The sequence below is a fragment of the Haliotis rubra genome, unplaced genomic scaffold, assembly GCF_003918875.1.
Source record: "Haliotis rubra isolate DU_JTF1 unplaced genomic scaffold, ASM391887v1 Scf185, whole genome shotgun sequence".
Taxonomy (NCBI): domain Eukaryota; kingdom Metazoa; phylum Mollusca; class Gastropoda; order Lepetellida; family Haliotidae; genus Haliotis; species Haliotis rubra.
The window spans coordinates 475666-496411 of NW_025765836.1; the positions used below are offsets into that span (position 1 = coordinate 475666).

The window sequence follows — 20746 nt, forward strand, 5'->3', positions numbered from 1 at the left end:
GGTGATGTTCTGCATGAGTGACTTCACTCACAGTGTTCTCGAAATTAACAAACCAATTAAAACAGAGTGTGATATATATAGTAGACAATATATTTATTCAGTCAATATAACAACATGCATGTATCATGCATGTATCATATGTCACACAATATAACATATTTGTACATGTATATATATTTCATAAACTCACACAATATATTTGTGTGTGTTTTATATAAATAAGTGATTTATGCAGGTGTATAAGTAATAAATATATAAAAGATGAGTCCAGTTATTTCTTCTTGCCAAAAAACTCCTTTATATGTGCACTAAAGTAATCTGAATGTTCAGCCAAGATGAAGCAACTCTGACACATGGTCTGTGTAATTCAAATCAGTAAGTCTGTCGGCAAGAATGGTAATCCTTCCACTCGCATGACGTAAAATAATAGTCTGTTTTTGCAACCTTAATTCTCTTGCAAATTGTTAAAAAGACATTCTCTTTAATCAACTGAATTCATTTACTCATGATACGAGCATAGCTGTAGCCGCCATGGCCACTCGCAAACCACTAAGCAAACATTCTCTTTCATTAATTAACACCGTCACGGTATGTTGACCACGCGATGTCGACACTCCGGTTTTTTTTTGTTTTGTCGACGGTTAGGAACATCCTATTTTTCATTTGTCGACAGATCGGGCTGACCACGTGGTCGGTACATCTATTAGAACCAGAGACAACCATTACGCAATCTCAAACGCCCCTCCCTCCTGTTCCTTCCCTTTAAACCCTTACTGCAATACAGTCCCACAGTGAGAGATTACATAATATGCCCTCATGTTACATCGACGCGCAGTCTCTCTTTGTCTGCGACTGTAATGAACCACTTCCTTAAATTCCACCGCTCTTCAGAAGAAATATTAAGAAAAACACATTCTCAATTTTCAAACTTCAAGCTTTTATCCAAAGACAGCTTAGAACAGAAAACCCAAAGCCGGCGCGAGACATGTTATATGAGACTCCATAAACACCGCTTTGATAGAACGCGCGCGAGACGAACCGCTGCCCGAATGGAATAGGCCGAACGTTGAGGTGAAAGATACGCGAAGCGGCGAGCGCCCATAGTGCTAGCTACTTGTGAAGGTGTTGACATCGGAGAGACATAAAAATTTCCCCCAGGGATATATATTTACTGACTCCTGGACTTTGAAGGCAATATGTGAGTATGTGTTTAGGCATTTGTGGTTAGTTTAGTACAATTATTGTCAAGTCTATGTTCTACTGTGTAGGCGACAAATGTTTGATGAACATTGCATTCTCTACGCTTGATGTTCAACAGACAGTTGTTGTTCCGTTTGATCGATATGTTTTTGCGTGTGTGAACAGGTTTATGATTGGATTACTGACAGATATTAGAAGAAAATGAAGTTTAAAGCGATCTTTTTCAGGAAATGAAAACATATTCCTTTTATGCCCAAAAAATTATATCTGGTAAAAGACAGCTTTCTCATGCAGCCATTGAATCTTGAATGAAGATTAGCTTTATTTAGCTAATATTTAATACAGGACTGGTAGACTGAGGTTAAGGCCAGGTCCAAAACCCATTTTGACCTGATGATATCACCGAATTATGTATATTCATGACAAACTTCAGCAACACCTCTCCCTTGTCCTAATTCTACCAAAGAAAATTTAAACTTCCTTTTATGTTTGTGTTTTGTTTGATATATTTCTGCGCATTATTGTAAAGTTATAATACTGACATCGAATGGGGAAATAAATCATCACTTACTGATCAATCAGTAAATATTTGTATACAAGAAATATACAACTTGTATTGCCGAGATGGTTTACAAGAAATAGAGCTGTGAGTCACAAGCGGTTCTTGTCCATGAAGCCTTTCCAATCCATTCCCACACAGGCTGCCTGCTTGAGAACTAGTCACCTCAATTTGACTGGTAACATTTGATAAGATAAGGTTTAATGGCTATGGCCCATGGAATTCCAAGTTGTGTTTAGTGCTGCTGTTTGAACTCTCAGGGAAGAGTGTAACTGCCTGTTTTAGACCTTGCAGACTGGTAGACATCTTATCTTGTTTACAGAGTCTTAGGTTTTATATGTGGCTTAAAACTTATATATGCATAAATAAAAGTTGGAAGTATGTGTGTAAATGTTTAATCATCCTTAGATATGTACAAAAGAAAGTAAATATATTTTCTCAAGTTCTTGGCATGATGTTTTAAAAAAGTGTCGGTTGCTAGCACTTATAGTAGTTGTACAAAGATGTATAAGTAGGGACTGTTTTTCAGACAATGCTGGGTTTTTAGTGCTAGCCCAGATTGACATTTAGTCCCTGGAAAAAAGTATTGTATTATATAAATATAAAAATTGTCATTAAAACAAATCCTTTTACTTCTGGAGATGAGGCAACTTAGACAAACCAAATTATTCCAGACTTGTAGGAGGCCTATTTAGTTTATATTCTAGGGTGTGGGACACAGACTAGCGCTGGGGCAGGGAACATGGATACCCAATCAGGCAGAGTTCATTTACTCCAAGCTGAGCAGTCCATGATAAACCTACTCCCATAATGCCAAGCAGGTAGGGTACAATAGAACAGAATAATACTTATCACAAGCTAGGAACACATAAATTATATTGGTAAATACACGGTTCACACCCATAACCCCGACACTCTCATTTCACCTACACACCAGTTCACATTCACTTAATCAATGCTTTGCTTTGTATCTACCCTACTCACAAGTGGACTCACCCAATTAACAAACAAACTTGGCTCATTTCTGAAGTAACTTTGGACTTGATATGCTCAATAAGCAGAAGTTTGATTTCACGAAGACACAGGTTTATGGACATGTTTACAACATGAGTGCCTAAATGTTGGTGTTTCCTGAGCGAGATATATACCCTTATTTAAGTACAAGTGTCATAAACGTAGAATGATATGGGCATAAATACAATACTCTGTTTATTACCGAAGTCGTCAAATTGAGGAAAATAAACCCAAATCTACTTTCAAACATAGGCTGGCTATCTGCTTTTGCCGCACGTAGAACGCAATGTCACAGAAGAAACGTAACGTCATAGCATTGTTCATGATGACACATCACCATGACTAAGTGATAATATGCCCTAGGGCATCGTATGAAAAATATGAACCCCGATATTTTTTGTCCTCGTAAGTAATCATTTGACTTATTATATATCTCATTGATGTAGTTTATAGAATATTGTCACTGCTCCTACATGGAAAGTTTGCAAAATACAATATCTTGTATCTTGTATGGCACCTGTACATGTATTGTCATTTTGTTCAATACAGTTAATGAAAATCAGGGTTTTATGTGACACAGAAATATGCATTTTGCACTCTCAGATGTGTAGATTGGACCCTAAAATATGTATCGAGTACGCTGAAATGTACAAAACAGACAGTGGAAGTTTAGATACATTGTGTAATGCATCCTGAGGAGTGCCAATTAGTATTTTCGGTACCAAGGTCTCTACAAGAAATATGCGTGGTGGAATTGGGTTTAACGTCATGCTTGAGAATATTTCGCTCATATGACGACGTGCATGCGTGTGTATGTGTATGTGCGGCTGCTTGTACTAGCCCACACTTAAGCTGGTTCTATAGTGCTAGCCCACTGAGATACCATGCCCGCAGTGAAGCATGAATACCCCACTCAGACACATTATACTGACTCCGAGCCGACATGCCCTTGTTGTACCCATTAATGGCGAACGCCAGGCAGGGACCAACAAGTACCATATTTTAAGGTCTTTTGGTATGACGCGGTCGGGGATCGAACCCGCGACTTTCCGCTCTCCGGGCGGACGCTCTAACCACTAACTAACAAGAAATGTGCAGTTCCTGTGCTAAACACAAGTAATAGATGCTACAGTACAGGATCATGTATATTCTGTAAGGATCCTTGACATTAGTAATTTGGATCATGTCAAACCCTGGTGTTATGGGACAAGGTAGTGAACGAGTTTTGTTTTATGCCGCAATATGACAGCCGGGGACACCAGAAATTGGCTTCATTCATTGTACCCATGTCGGGAATCGAATCTAAGCTTTCCGGGTGATGAACGCACGCTTTAACCACTAGGCTACCCCCACCATCCCTATAGGAGAAGACCGCCTCCGTGGTGTAGTGGTTAGAGCGTCCGCCCGGAGAGCGGAAGGTCGCGGGTTCGATCCCCGACCGCGTCATACCAAAAGACGTTAAAATATGGTACTTGTTGGTCCCTGACTGGCGCTTGGCATTAATGGGTACAACAAGGACTGGTTGGCTTGGAGTCAGTATAATGTGTCTGAGTTGGGTATTCATGCTTCACTGTGGCATGGTATCTCAGTGGGTTAGCACTATAAAACCAGCTTAAGTCTGGGCTAGTACAAGCAGCCGCACATACACACGCATGCACGTCGTCATATGAGCGAAATATTCTCAAGCACGATGTTAAACCCAATTTCACCTCACCTCACCTATAGGACAAGGTAAACCCAAAGTTCTCCAAATTGGCATCCAGACCAAAATCTTTTCCAGTTTTCTTCAAATTATTGTTCATCCCAGCATACTTAATCAACAGGAAACTTTTCTCATCAGCATGCAAGCCACTAACAAATTGCTGTTTTACTGCATTAATAACCTGAGGAGAACATCATTATTCCTGGTTTCGTCTGGAGGAGGTAAAACAAGCATAAATACTCCTCAAGCGTAGGCACAGGGTAGGAACAGTCAGGTTGCCCCCCAAACCATCAAAGTGTTTTATTGAAATGGTCATGACACTTAACTCCAGGATTGGTGAGCCGTGACACAGAGTTCTTGGCTGGAAATAAAAGTAGCTGGGATTTGTAGCACTTCTAGCAGAAGTGTTCTTTTTTAATTACTGTTTGACAGATGTCCTAGTTGCCATGGAAACAGAAAACTAGAACTGTTGGTAGTAATATTTCTTTTTACAGTTTGTAAACATTTGTTAATTTGGCCTTACAAGTATATTTTCATTTTACAGATAAGCTGAATAGAGGTAACATTAACTTAAAGCAAATGTACAAAAGTGGATTTTTGAAAAGACATTTTTCAAATCTTGTCATTTGTACATCAGTAAAACTTTTGATATTTTTTAGAAATCATGTCAAAATCAAGTTAGTGAAGAATTTTATTATTATGTTGGAACTTTCGGGAATTTTGTTATAACATTATGGCTTGTATCGTAAAGGGTAGACTTACACAAGTCTCTAAGGTAAAAATTAATAGTTTAAGTAATAATTTAAAAAAATAATAATAATAAATAACAGACTGGGGTCCTTAGATACTGTCCGCTTATCTAGATTTGCCTGTTCGAATTATAGAATTACTATACATCCATAGACTCAGCGTTCAGTACAGCCTTGGAGCAAGGCTACCTAAAGTGCTGTAAGGATTCTTCAGGGATAGAAATGATGCAGTAGAATGCCATAGGCACAAGACAGGTAAACTTCGGTGTGCCTCTGTGAAAATACTCGTGAGCATACCTTTTGATGATCCAATTAAACCACAAACATTACAACAGTTATGTCAGTTCAATTTGTTGTTTAATGAATCTGTAAACTTGAGGGCTGGATTTCCTGACTACTTAATTATCCTACTCTGTAGCCATTATTAAGACAGACCCACAAAGCAGGTTATCATTCAAAACGAGATTCCTGTTATGCACACTGGCATTCAAAATGGCCATGCCCATGTTAAACTGTGGGGTTGAGAGTGCCACAGATAATCAGTTTGATGGGGTACCAAAAATAGGTATTAAATCATTTGAGTTGGTCAAATTTATCACATTTTCCTCCAAATGAATCATGGAGTATTATGTTTATGATTTTAGCCGTGCCGACAGGGCACATATTTCAGCCTTGCCATTTCAATATTTACTGTGCCATGGCATGTGAATTTAGCATTATTTCATTCCCTGTACTTACAGTTGTACTGTACATGAAACGTAATACAAAAATGTTAAATTTATGAGCATATGCTCCTTTTTGTCCTAATTTAAGTGTTTGTAGTGAAAAAGTTTAGTATTAATAGCAATGGGCGAAATAGTTTCCACATTTTGTTAGCCAGTCAGACTAGCTATGCCTGAAAGTTACTAGCCCACAAAATAATTCACTAGCCCGAAATTTGGATGTAAAAACTAAGGAAAATATTACAAAATTAGATGAGAATAAGATATTGTTGGCATTACACCAGGGTTTCATCATTAAGCTGTTAATATGATGAATATTTTTATGAGGCCATAATCTTGCATGTTTTAAGACTGTATCATAACTTAACAAGTCAGAGAGAGTGATATATTTACAAAATAATAATTCACTAGTAAGTCGGGCCAGAGACTGGAGATTTACTGGCCCAACTGGATTTTTACTAGCCACAGGCTAGAGGGCCATTGGCTATTTTGCACACTGTTAATAGTAGGCTTGAAAACCTTATGGCAGTTAAGCTGAATATTGCTTAAGAACCCTTGTACATACAATTATTATACAGTATTTTACAAGTCCTGTATATCGTGGATATTGAGTAGGTCCATGAAGAGTCCGGTATGAATAGGTCTTCAGTGACTCCTGCTTGTCATAAGAGGTGGCTAACAGGATCAGGTGGCAAGGCTTGCTCAGTTGGTTGATGCATGGCACCAATTCCATGCTTTTGATGCCAGTCACAAGATTGTCTGGTCCAGACTTGATTATTTACTGATCACCATCCTATTGCTGGAATATTTCTAAGTGTGGCATAACAAAACAAGCATACAAAGGTATGACATATCTCTTCCTAGTCTGTCACAGAGGCCCAGATAAGCCGCGTATCCGGGTAAAATATGCATAGAAAATTTCCAATTATGCATTGAAAAGATAATTATTGCGTACCAATTACGCATTTAAAATGTTAGATACGCAAAAAGTTTAAAACAAATGCGTACGGAATATATTTATAAAAATCGCTTGCGTAATGAAAAATACATCGATTGCTATCAAGTTGTACCGTTAGTTTAGGACTAGTGTTGTACTGTCAGTATAGGATGAGTGATTTTTTTATGAAATCATTTCCATTATATTTAAGTTGGTTTTGATTAGGTATGACATAAGGCAATACATACCTGCTTAATAAACTTACTCAATGACATAATACTTAGGTGAGTAATATGACTGAAATAGGCACATATTTGAAAGCAGTGGGTAACGGAAAATGAAATACCCACTCAATTCATAATACCCACTCCAAAAAAACACAGTGGGTACAGTACCCACATGAGCTAAATCTTATCTGGAGTTCTGTGTCATACAGACCCTGAAAAAAATATCCAAGAAAGCCCATACAACTTCATTTATTACAATTCTAGATTTCCAGTTTCTGAAAATGAAGAAATTCACAGGGCTCCTTTCCATTATATTTTATTTTTTTTATTATGAAATTTTATTTCTGTAAAATATGTTCATTTCAGAGAGTAGTTGCTAGTCTAGTCTCTTCCATACATGAATGATATGACCTAAGTATTCTAGAAATTCATGCTTGTCCATTAGCTGAAAACTAATGAAGAACAATACAATCATGGTAGACCTCACTGACTAGTAGAATTTGAAAGATTAAATTCTGGAACAATTGTAAATGCATAAAATTCAAACTAATTAAACTGACAGAAAGAAGAAAAAATATGTCACTGTTCAAGCACACGTTACAAACTTCTAGCGTCATGTTTGCTATAAATTGAAACTACAGTAGAATCTGTCAAATCCGGACAGTTAAAACTGACAGAACATGTAAACGAATAATGTTCACATTAAGTGCAGCAGCTTAACATACATACCGTATTTCCTCTAATAAGCGCCGGGTGTAAAGCAGCAGTTTAAGAAATAAGCCAGGCCTCTAATAAGCACCAGGTACTTTTTTTTATAAATGCATTCTCCCGGCCGCTTTTTAGAGGAAATACGGTACCTTTACCTTCTTCAAAGTAATTGACACACCACATTCCATATCTGAACCAAACACAAAATATTTATGTAATTGTGACGTCATTATAGTAATTACATTTACAAATACAAATAACAATTTTCAAATCTGATTAAATGCAGCTTCATACTTCAACTGAATTGTTGAACAAAATAACGCCCAGAAGATGAGACGAGGAGCTCAGATACAATTACCAGCAACAACGATGTTAACCCTGACATTAACCTGAAATCATCTTGACAGTTGCTGTAGCAGCTAGGTATGCTGGAACTCCCCTAGCTAATGTTCATTCTTTCCCGAGTTTATTAAAGTAATCAATCCCTGCCTCGACATGACTTTCTTCAACGAAGGTCTAATTGGTATATAATGACTTTTCATGTCACAGAAGTGGGCTGCTTCACAAAACCCTTGTTTTCATTACAAATAATTGAGATGCTTGCCGTTTTTTTTTCACAAATCTGGTAATCTTATTAACGTGGAAAAAATCTGGTGTTGTGGTGGTGTATCCATCTCATCCTGTGAACCCAGTTCCTGGAAACAGGAGGCAGGGGAGTGTAAAGGAAACCAATTCCGTCCTTCCAATGAACAACACATAAGCAAGGAGAGCACACTCAGTGCAATTTGTAATTAACTGTTAATTTTCCAACACCTCCATGTGTGACAAAGGCTGTTTGGTTGATAAATGTTCAGTTGTGCACCTGAAAAACGTTCAAGAACAGAGTCATATCCTTGTCAATTTCTAATGCTTGGTTACCTCTACAGATAATTAAATGTTTCTTTACAGATACCCCCACATTAAATGTCAGTTGCATTTTTGTCGAAGGCCAAGGTCACCTTTGAGGTAATTGTGGAAAATGTCAGTATCATACTTTGCAGGGGTGGAAATAACCCATTACCCGACGCCCGAGTCCAGTGTTTTTTTCTGTCGGGCAAGCAGATTTGCATATCACACTATACCGGTGTCCATTTGACTTTCCAATGTTAATTATGTTGTTTATTTAAAAAATCAACAAGAGAATCGGCCAGTATAGTGGAAAAATTATCAGGGCAAGTGATTTTACATGTGACACTGTACTGGAGTACACTAGCAATTTTAAAGTTATTTCCACCCCTGCTTTGTTTTGACTTTATTTCCAAGATTACTGGAAATAGAGAATATCTGACAATGGGCTCATTCCACATGGACCTATCAAATTCTTTTCGCATTGTCCTGAAGGTCAAGGTCATGAGGCAGGAAATTCTCACTGAAAGGTTTGCGGGCACACATCAAAAAGTATATAATGAAGCTATGGTGGCTTATTGATGCAAGTAGTACACTTAAAAATACCTCTAGGTTTGATATTTACTTATTAAAAGGATTTTGATGTTGAGTTGCCATGGTACTGAAGAGAAATATGGATTTTGCAGCTGGTGCCCTCAGTTCCAACTATTTTTCTAAGTACTGAATACCCAATTACACTAAATATTATAAAAGCTTATGTCTTCAATTAAAACTTTGAATGGTGGCCATCATGTTAAAAATTCCTTAAATCTATAATTTTTATCAAAGTGTAATATGAAAAACATTTATAGATATAATTTTGTCTGCATCTGTTGTCCATGACAGCTGTTTCTCAAAACAGAAACTGACGTGCATGGCAACTTACATAAACATTTTTGCAGTAAAATCATGTGTGTGTTTTAGTTTGAATTTGATATCAATGAACCAAACATGCCAAATAAACTGAAATACATGTACTTAACATATTCAAGCCAGAATCACATGCATGTGTCATTAGATAGAACAGTGTTATTTGATTTGAGCTATTTGATTCTCGTGATAATGTTAAATTTGTAAGCTTCATGCATTCACAACATAATTGAATGCAATGAGTTGAAGAAGTTTTTGCTTTAAACTTGTCTCATACCAGCATATGTCATATGTCCTCCCCATAAATCTTTTAAACTTAACATCACTATTCTAAGAAACTGTCTCTAAACATGTTAACAGAATATCTACATTTTTCTGTTAAAAAACAAGGAAAATGTCAAATTTGGTATCAATAGGAAGCAACATCAAACCAACAGCTGTGTCAAGTTCCCACAGGTATCTTCATCTTTCAGAAATAAGCTATCGCCCTATCCACATGTTAGGTGTGTTTGTGCTCACCGAAGAATGTTTGGATGCACCTAAGAATATGGGGAATTTTCCTGTTCAAGAAACATGGATTTTTCCCAAATTAGTTATTAGATTCTCAAAAATATATTGCTTTATTTTGTCTGAACATAATTAATTGATGTGGATATGCATCATTTGTGGTTACCTCCAGTGAGAAATGTTGCATTTTTTTTAAATGTCTAGTCTAAGAATGGATCATTTTAACTTTTTAACATAAACAAAACCTGTTTTGGCTTCAGGGCGGAAATCTTAATTTTGTTTATAGAAGTTGACCATAAATTTTTGCAATTTGTATGTGTGAATTTTTGTAATGTGATTTGTTGTATGAGGAAACGGAATGTGTCAAATTTGTTAATATTAAATGAATATTAATATATGTATATAATATTGTGCATAAAGAGAGATGACGTAGATTTCATCATCTTTAGCTTGTTTTGGTTTGCATAAACATATGACAGTTGTATTAAGGTTGTGTAAATGTTGCTTTAAAGTATTCTTTCCAATATTGTTATGTGTTAATTCCCAAGTTGCAACTAACATAAACATATTTGTTGAAAAAAAGGTTCATGAATTATATTTGTAAAATATTTAAAAAAGGAGCCAGGAGACATTTTTCATTTTCAGAAATTTAGACTTGCCACATATTCTAGACTTGCATGGGCTTTCTCCGATATATTTGTTTGAGGGTCTGTGACTACTGAGTATCAGTCTGTCAAAAGTGAGTGAGTTGCGTTTTATGCCACTTTTAGCAATATTCCAGTAATATCACGGCAGGGGACACCCGAAATGGGCTTCACTCCTTGTACCCATTTGGGGAATCGAACACGGGTGTTTGGTGTGATGGGTGAACACTTTAACACACACACACACACACACACACACACACACACACACACGGTCTGTAGAGGAACTGGGTATGAAGCAACAAACAAGATATGTGATGTAAATAAACATTGTATTCTAAAATTGACGAAGTTCACAAATCAATACAGATCAATACAATGTATTCTATGGCTGTACAATATTGTTTGGCAGTACAAATTCAGAGGTAATGTAATACAAGAGCAGTGGTTATAACAATAAAGACAATGGTGATAATATTCACCTGTTCTAGTAATCCATCTAGGACTAGGCAGGGAATGAGAATCACACACAATGCTGGTCTCCAGGTGACTTGAGATGTAATGGGAGATGAGAGGCAATAACCAGGGCCTAGATTTTCGAAGCTCTCTTAGCGCTAAGGCAGTTGTAAGTGCTATACATTAACATTAACTTACGACTATCTTAGCGCTAAGAGAGCTTCGAAATTCTAGGCCCAGCTACCCTGATATACCTCATGAAAAACTGCTAGAAAATTCAGTAAGGCATATGATTCTGGAATAAGCTCCTTGTAGCCCTTTCCAGATCACTCTGCCTAAATCTAGCATCAGTCTAAACATAGCCCACCACTGGACCTTACTGAATCTACAGGTACAATGTTAGACTAACAACTAGTCTCTGAAATGGACATCTTTTACAGAAAAAGTTCATAGTGAAAAAAATAAAATATAATGAAAAGGAGCCCTGAGACTTTCTTCATCCTGAAACTGGAAATCTAGACTTAACCCGTTTTCTAGACTTGCATGGGCTTTCTTGGATATATTTGCTTCAGGGTCTATATGACAGACTAGTACAGTGTGTAAAAGTGCCTCATAACAATATTCATTCCATATATTCCATATAGGGACAGTGTGTTCTGAATGTATCTGGACATAACACCACAAGGTATTTAATAATATAACACTTAGAAGGTATTAGCACAAAAAGTTTCTCATGTTTGTTGATATTTATATGAGCATTGGTAGACCAAAGACATTATTGTAGGGAAACCATTGTTGCATCTAGTCTGCAGTTTGGGATTTGTGGTTTATGGGAGAAAACAACTCATCTGTGAGACACTCTGAATTTCCACTTGACTGACAGATTGGTGGCCATGTTTGTTCCTGGGTGATATGTATGGTAATATGACTAGTTATCGCACATTCATGTGTCTGTATTTGTGTCGATGGATCAAGTATTGATTTCATATAATGAATGATTATAAACATACAGTACTTGAATCTAAAAAGTATGTTATAGGCCTAAAACAAATTGTTGTGTTTCTGATTACTCTACCGACCCTTGAATTCTAGTGCCGATCATATTTTTTTAGAGGTATGAATGAAACAAGCTTTTAAGTGCCATCATTTTTTCCCCGGCACGGACAGACATTGGCCATTCTGATAGAGGAAGTCAACATCATGGCCACAAGCGTGCAATCTGAAACTTGATTGAATAAACAATTACTCATTGATAAATGTGCTATCAGTTCATACTTCTGGAAACAAAATGCAAATATTTTTTTTTTTTTAAATAGCACCTACCTACCCTAAATTTTAATGAGGTGTAATTGGAACCACAACATTTTAAATTTTGTTGCCATATCTACATCATTGTACCTACTTTCTCTCATCATACTGTGTGGGGGCGGTGGGGTAGCCTAGTGGTTAAAGCGTTGGCTCGTCGTGCCGAAGACCCGGGTTCGAATCCCCACATGGGTACAATGAGTGAAGCCCATTTCTGGTGTCCCTCGCCGTGATATTGCTGGAATATTGCTAAAAGCGGAGTAAAACCAAATTCAGTCAGTCAGTCAGTCAGTCAGTCAGTCATCATACTGTGCTTCTGGAAAGTCAGACATCCTGGTCCCAGTAGTTTTTCAATATTATATATGCAGCTTATCAGTCATTATGTAAGTGATGTTATCCCTCTGAAAACAAACAAATTAAAAACATATAATTTTGAGATGTTTACTGTAATCATGGTAGTTTTTCAAGTTTTAGAAAGAGACAGTTCAACATGTCCTTATTTTGCTTGTATCTTTTATTGACAATCTAGATTTTGTTTTGTCAATAAGAAAGACATGTTTTCTTACATAAGTTACAAAATATATGTAATTTATGTCGAGTGATCCAGGTAAGGCTTGGCTCATGCAAACTCACAAATGACACTTTTTAGGTTGTAATATGATACTGCTATATTATCAGTCATCAAATATTATATAAATAAATACTATCCCAACACTCAAATTTGAAAACAATATCACATTTCTGCTCCCAACATTTGAAAATTATTGACATACATTTATGAGAAAGGGCTGTTCTTTGTTTGCTGTTTCAGTTTGTTTCTAGAAGCAGGATAGGTGTCAGTTTATTGTCAGAAGATGCATAGTCTTTTTTGTTCTTTCTTTTTTGAAAAAGAAACCTACAAGGGAGCAAATATTTTGAGAAGTGGCATCTGTGAAAATGATAGTTACACTCTGTTTCCTTAACGCATCTTGAAATCGGGAAAAAGTGTGAACATGATGAAAATACAGCTTGTGTGGTAGGTTAAAAAACCTAATGAACACAGTAAGAAGATACATCTAAACAAAGACCAAAGCACAATTTAACCCTGCCATGTTTGCCTCAAAGGCCATGACATTTTTTGGTATAATTTCCATTGTTTTTTCAATTTTTCGGGCACATAAATAACACATTGCTGTGAAACTGAAAACCAAAATCTGAGCATAAACCAAATCCACGTTTTCCAGAAAATGACTTGGCCTCCATCATCTGTTCTGACGGATTTATGTTGATTTGGGAGGTGATAACCAGACCGTAGGGGTTCCTCATATTGTTCTACAAGTACAAAACAAACAAACACAGACACTTGTGAAAATCTGACACAACTTCCATATTACTGTAACCTTGCAACTATGACCCAGATCCTTGCCCATCTGCCTTCAATATGGCTTCCATCAGCAGGATGGCGTTTCTGGGCGAAGATGGTGATTTTCACTTATTAGGGTTAGGTGTGTATGTTAGTAATTAAACATCTGGATGAACTTTGGTGATGGGTGCAAGGTCTAATAGTTTAATAAGACAGTGTAAAGTGGTTTATTTATTGAAGTGTTTATACAAATTAACTCCCTCAGGAAACAGGATTCTCATCCTGGAAGGGAAATTAAGGAATATTTGTGTTTTCTGTAGTTTAAACTTACTGCAGAAAGCAAGATACATGTGTTATTTATATAACAAAGTCAAAAGACTAAACATTGCTCGCTTTCATCAAGCGGAGAGATTTATATGATATTAATATCATATGGCTTGCTTGTTGATGCAATTACAAAACTGCATCTCAGGTGCAAATTTGTAAACAATTATGTACCCCAAAAAAGGTTTCATACAAGTATAGACCTGGCAGTACTCAGTCGAAGTTTCATGACCTGGTATGAACCTGCAACGGATGCAAAATATTGCTTTCTGTATGAATATTACTTGAAATGGTCGCAAAAATCTAAACTGTTTGTCACTAGTGAAAACGTCTGTCTTGATTACTTTATGTACATTAGGCAGTGACGTATGTTGGATTGCAATGAGTATGTAGAATGGACATAATGTTTCTGATTTCTCTGTTCAGACAGCCAGATGCAATCACTTGATAACTAAGTTTGGATTTACACAACATGATGAAGGTAATGCTTAACAATAGCAATAAGCTCTTACCTCATACTCCTCACAGTTATATTTGTTGTTGGGACAGTTGTTTCAATGGGAGCCTAATTCTAATGCCTAGAACCCCATAAATATATTACCTAGAAAAAACAAGTAGTCACAGATTGCTCTATCTCATCATTAAGCTTTAAATACCCTTTCACCCTTTTCAATCCTGATGTATAATTTTTATTGACACTATGCATCAAGCTTGGTAATGCATTTATTTCTCTTGTTTATTTGAGTAAAAGTAAAGTGCTGACTTCATATACTGAACATTGACACAATATATTGTTCTACGAGGAACTTAGTGCCATTGGTGCTCAAATAGAAAGAAACTTTTTATCTTGTTTACGTAACATGGGCAGAGATCATTGTGCATCTGTTTTCATTGCCTTAATTACAAATGTACTGCATTTGATGGCAGATTAACCTGTTTCCAGCATCTAATGCAGATGAAACATGCATGTAATGTGATTGCCGCTATGTACATAACAGGAGGATTTGGATGGATAATACTTCTACTTGTTCTACCATCAGCACCAATACCAATTACTGTGCTACTGATGATGTCTGTTCAGTGGAAATATTAATGAAGAATTTCTATACCTCATTAGGCAACATTAACGCACTTCTGAATTTAGGAAGGTAGTTTGTGGCAGTGAGATGTAAGGCGGTGCAGTTATCAAGTTTGTCTGCGTTAAACATCAGAGTAATATGGCTTGTCAGCTTAGGTCCAGCTTTGGACCACTGGCCCACCCATGCACAAAGTACAACTATCACTGTTTATTTACTTGTTTCCTCGTATGAGTCTATGACTATGTAGTGATCCCAAGGATTTGATGTAGTTTGATGCAGTTATTATCAAACTGTCTAAATGTTACTTTATCATAACCACAATGGGAAAAGAGACATCTCTTTGTATTTATTGTTATGAGAGAGAGAGTTTTTATTCAGTAAAGGGGCCACAGGCCCATTATACATCAGGTGTACAGAATATACAATCATTAGAGCACCGTACAACATCATGAGAGCTGCACAATTATACATTTGTGGGTACGAAGACTGAAAGAAATTTATTTTGTCTTTTCATGGCATAAAATAGATATTTTGCAAGACAATTTATAATATAAGTATTCTTTAATGTAAACAACTGAGCTAATTTCACTTCAGATGGATATATGTGATAATATTTAGGGAGGATATCATTTCTTAATTTCCCATAAAAAGGGCATTCCAGGCAAAAGTGATATTCATTTTCTATATTAGGTATGATACAAAGCGGGCACAGGCGATCCTCCCTTTAAGACCTAAATGTCTACCAAACTCTATCATCAAATTGTGGTTTGAGCAGCGAAATCTACTTAAGAAGATTCGAAACTGTTTTACACTATCGATATAGAACTCTAAAGCTACACCTTCTTTGAGCCTGCGATAAAAATCCAATTTCGAAACAAGTATAATACGAGATGACCACAACTGGTTCTCTATATCAATACATCTTTGCTTAAATAATGATATGAAAGTAGAGATATTTCCAACACTTTGACTGGCCCACACATTTCCAAAACCATAACTGTACAAAAGATATTTCACCTTAAAAGCCCAACAATCTATACCTTTTTTCAGCAAGACAATACTGATACTCATATACCTTATTTAAGATTACATTCTCATTTATTTATTACATTTATTGTTATATGTCCAGGGTCAGATTTAGATCAGTTTTATTCACATATTGGACAATGTTTTTTGAAAGAGAGAAATAATTGCCAAATATGACTTTTACAACTTTGTCAGGCTTGTAGATTAGTGCAGAAAATGAACACAAAAGCATTTATAGATGCTATAAAGAAGAAATGACGGTGAAACAATACTTTGAGAAATTCGTAACATTGACCTGGGTCTCTTCTCGCGATGTGGGTACAATGTGTAAAGCCCATTCAGGGGTGAAAATAACCCATTGCCTGACGTCCGAGTCCAGTGTTTGTTTGTATTCACACTGTACCGGTGTCCAGTTGACTTTCCAATGTTAATTATATTGTTTATTTAAAAAATCAGCTAGAAAATGGGTCGGTATAGTGGAAAAATGATCAGGGCAAGTGACTTTACATGTGCCACTGTACCGAAGTACACTATCAATTTTAAAGTTATTTCCACCCCTGCCATTTCTGGTGTCCCCTGCCGTGATATTGCTGGAATATTGCTAAATGTGGCGTAAAACTAAACTAACTCACTTGTTGTCTTGCGATGACATATGTACAAAGGGAAACCAGTCCTATCGTAGTTGTACTAAAGGTCATGGTCACTACTGTAGCCTGGCAACACCATCTGCATGATCCTTTCCAAAATTAGTGTTGGGAATTGGTTGAAATCTCACAATTGATAATTGGTTCATTACCAGTGAACAATCATCGAAAAAAAATTGGTTGGTATCATTTTTCAGATTTACCTATTCAGGTTGTTATTGCAGAAAAGTATAACGTGGTGCTCTGTTGGCTTTTGTTAAAATAGAAACTATGCATTTACAAATTTCACATCCAATGTAAATGATACAGCTTGCTACTTTTAAGGGACAACTAATATATCATGAACATAAACTTCCTGGAGTCTTCAAGAAATATTCAGTCATGACTTTTCAGTAAGTGAAGTGAGTTTTCTAAGAATTAAACATGTTTTCAGGCCCTGACAGTTTCTAAGATATGGTCCATCATCAAGTGTTTCAAACACAAAAACAGTAAATTATGTTGTAAACGTTCCCTCTGGCAATTTTACTAAGTCATAGTTTCTAAGATATGGTCCATCATCAAGTGTTTCAAACACTAAAAATCGAAATTATGTCGTAAACGTTCCCTCTGGCAAGTTTACTAAGTCATAGTTTCTAAGATATGGTCCATCATCAAGTGTTTCAAACACTAAAACAGTAGTTCCAAAATTGTTTCTGTTCGATTATGAGAAAATGTGATCAATTGCTTGGTCATTTGGTCACTGCGACCAATCTTCGATTATTTCAATTAATCGGAACACTGCTATCCAAAATATGGACAACGTATGGTGTGGCTCATGTACTTCAGAATAGACTGGACCACCTCTGTGGTGTAGTGGTGAGAGCGTCCGCCCGGAGAGCGGAAGGTCACGGGTTCGATCCCCGACCACATCATGCCAAAAGACGTTAAAATATGGTACTTGTTGGTCCCTGACTGGCGCTCGGCATTAATGGGTACAGCAAGGACTGGTCGGCTCGGAGTCAGTATAATGTGTCTGAGTAGGGTATTCATGCTTCACTGTGGCATGGTATCTCAGTGGGCTAGCACTATAAAACCAGTATAAGTGTGGGCTAGTACAAGCAGGTGCACATACACATACACATACACATACACATACACATACACACGCGTGCACGTTGTCATGTGAGCGAAATATTCTCAAGTACGACGTTAAACCCAATTTCACCTCACCTCACCTCAGAATAGACTTGGTTCAAGAATATATTTCAGGCTATTGAGTCCATAGTAATGGGGATTGTCACGCAAGTAACAGTATTTCAGCAAAATCTTTGATACCTGCTACGTATGCATGGAAGGACGATGTGAATCATAAAGTTAGACAACAGAAATCGTTTTATTTTCATTGTAAAGTATCTAATTTAATATCTCTTGCAAGGCATGCTGTACAACCCCAATATGTAATATCAAGACAATATGTAAAAACTAACGCAGTATGTAAAAACGTCACGCAAAACGTAAAATATAACGCAATATGTAAAAGATTAAGACCAAATGTAAAAAATGTCTTTAACGCAATATGTAAACACCTAACGCAAAATGTAAAAACAATTTTTAACGCAATTTGTAAAAGACTAACGGAATCTGTAAAATACAATTATTTTTAGAAACTTTATTTATTGTTTTTAAAAAAAACTAAGCTATTGCAATATTTCTGACAAAATTAACCTCATTTCTAACTTAATTGATATCTGATCTTTTGGGTCGTTTAACACCAAAGTAAAGCCGATAATTGTGTAATCTACATGTATAGCGATACTTGATATCATAATTTATATTCGACAGTATCCAAGGAAATCATTTTATTCTTCATAGTATTTTTTCATAAATGGTCATATGAGTTGTATTCATTATGTCCTATTCAAGGAGGTTTTACCTTTTGGCCTTTTTTTTCTCCAACATCGCCACAAAGTTGGGGACATAAACTTACCCTCCGCATTGAATACGGTAACCAAGGTTCAACTTGGAATTCTGCAGACATAAGTTTTTGTATTTTTTCCTTTTTCTTTTCATTGTTTTTGTTGAGAGATCAGTTTTGTTTTCAGATTTGTCCTATTTAGAGGTGAATTAATAGCAAAACATTTTCCTTTATTGAATTGATGTTTTAGTTACTTTTCCTGGTAGTGTGTTTTTACTCTCACCTCAAAATGCACAAATGAAATGCAACAAATCCTGATAAAAAGTTTGAGCCATCCCATAGAAATTACGAGAGACTTGGGAATTTGTTTCAGAAACACTCTTAATGAATTGTAGAGAAAATATCATATTTATGATGATGTATTTACAAATTTTATATTACTCCAAAATGTGAAAAGTACTGTTTAAGTGTAAATGTGTCGCTGGACACAAATATCTTTGATTTAGAAATGGTAAATCCATCTTGAAGCTTCAGGTATAATGGACATGCAAGATGCATCGTAGTGATTCAGGTATTTCCATTCCAGTCATATCTGATTTCCTTCAATCAAGTCACAGGTAATATTGCTGCCAATGAAATCGAATAACACCAGAGACATTTGAGATGGGATCCGGATGTTGATCGCTCAAATGTAATGAAATAAAGTTATTGTATATGATGCAATTTAAGTAATATGGAATATTGATGTACATGGATAACATGACTTGTTGTTCAAGGTTTCTGAAATCTGAATCCATCAAACATGCCAATGCCAAGATCAATAATACTTGCATAGAATTGCAAAATCACAAACAACACCTAAGAAAATATAATAGTAATTCAACATTTAATCACATAGATTGCCATTCGCTGTGTATTCTGTGACATTCCTGTGAATATTTGATGTAGTATCAAATATTAGTACAAATGGAACCAGTTATTCTATTGTTTATCTAAATAGAGACACCTCAGTGTAATTTACGTCTTCAATATCTGAACAATTGCTGAAGGGGTGTTTAACCTTATTAACTCATTCACTCACTCACTCGCGGGACATATGGTGATCACCTGGTGCTCACAGTTGTATCAAGAATCTTATGATAGAGGCCAGAATCTTTGATGTAGATGGAACAGTGACACAAGTTCACCCAAAAGAGATTCTACCCGGACAGAGTCCAGTGATATATCTTGGCTACTTTCCTGAAAATGAAGCAGAAACTACATGACTCTAAACCCACCTGATCAAATTAAGAGTAGAACAGGTAGAATGGGCTACCATCTCGATGCCAAGTACCAATTACAATAAATTCAAACCCCCATACACAATGATTAAAATTGGAAACATTACTACAACATGCATGTTATATCAAACCACTTCAAGAAGGATCAATAAGCGGTTTTCTTTAAATACCCAATTCGGTTGGTAATCATAGATTAATATTAACAACGGAATGAACAGTTTGAAGGAAAGATCAAACCTTCTTGAATAAGACATAATGAATATGACTCAAAATACCATTTATGAAAACAAGTTTGAAGAATAAAATTATTCCTTTAAAACTTTCGAAAATAGACTAATAGATCGATTAAAATATCCCTATATACAAGTAAATTATATGTTTATCGACTATGCTTATATGTGTACTGAACGAGGTAAAATTTTGTGAAAAAAATGTAATCTGATTTTTATTTTGTAAGAAACATTACGATAGCTTAGTTGTTGTAAATTAAGTCAATTTTGGCAAATTTTAAAAAGAAAATGTATTTCGATTGCCACCCCTAATATTCAAACCTAAAACTGGATTTTACATATTGTGTTAATTTTTTACATAATAAGTTAAAAAAATTTTTTACATTTTGCGTAGGTGTTGTAC

The 20746-nt window shown here is 36.0% G+C and overlaps 1 protein-coding gene across 1 annotated transcript in view; it reads left to right on the top strand.

The window, feature by feature from the left end:
• The first annotated feature begins 1015 nt into the window (after positions 1-1015).
• The window catches only part of LOC124273845 (beta-1,3-galactosyltransferase 1-like), a 103327-nt gene continuing 83596 nt past the window's right edge, over positions 1016-20746 (top strand). Inside the window, exon 1 of the mRNA XM_046709157.1 lies at positions 1016-1198. The gene's annotated coding sequence lies outside the window, so the exon portion shown is untranslated. The remainder of the gene's footprint in view (positions 1199-20746) is intronic.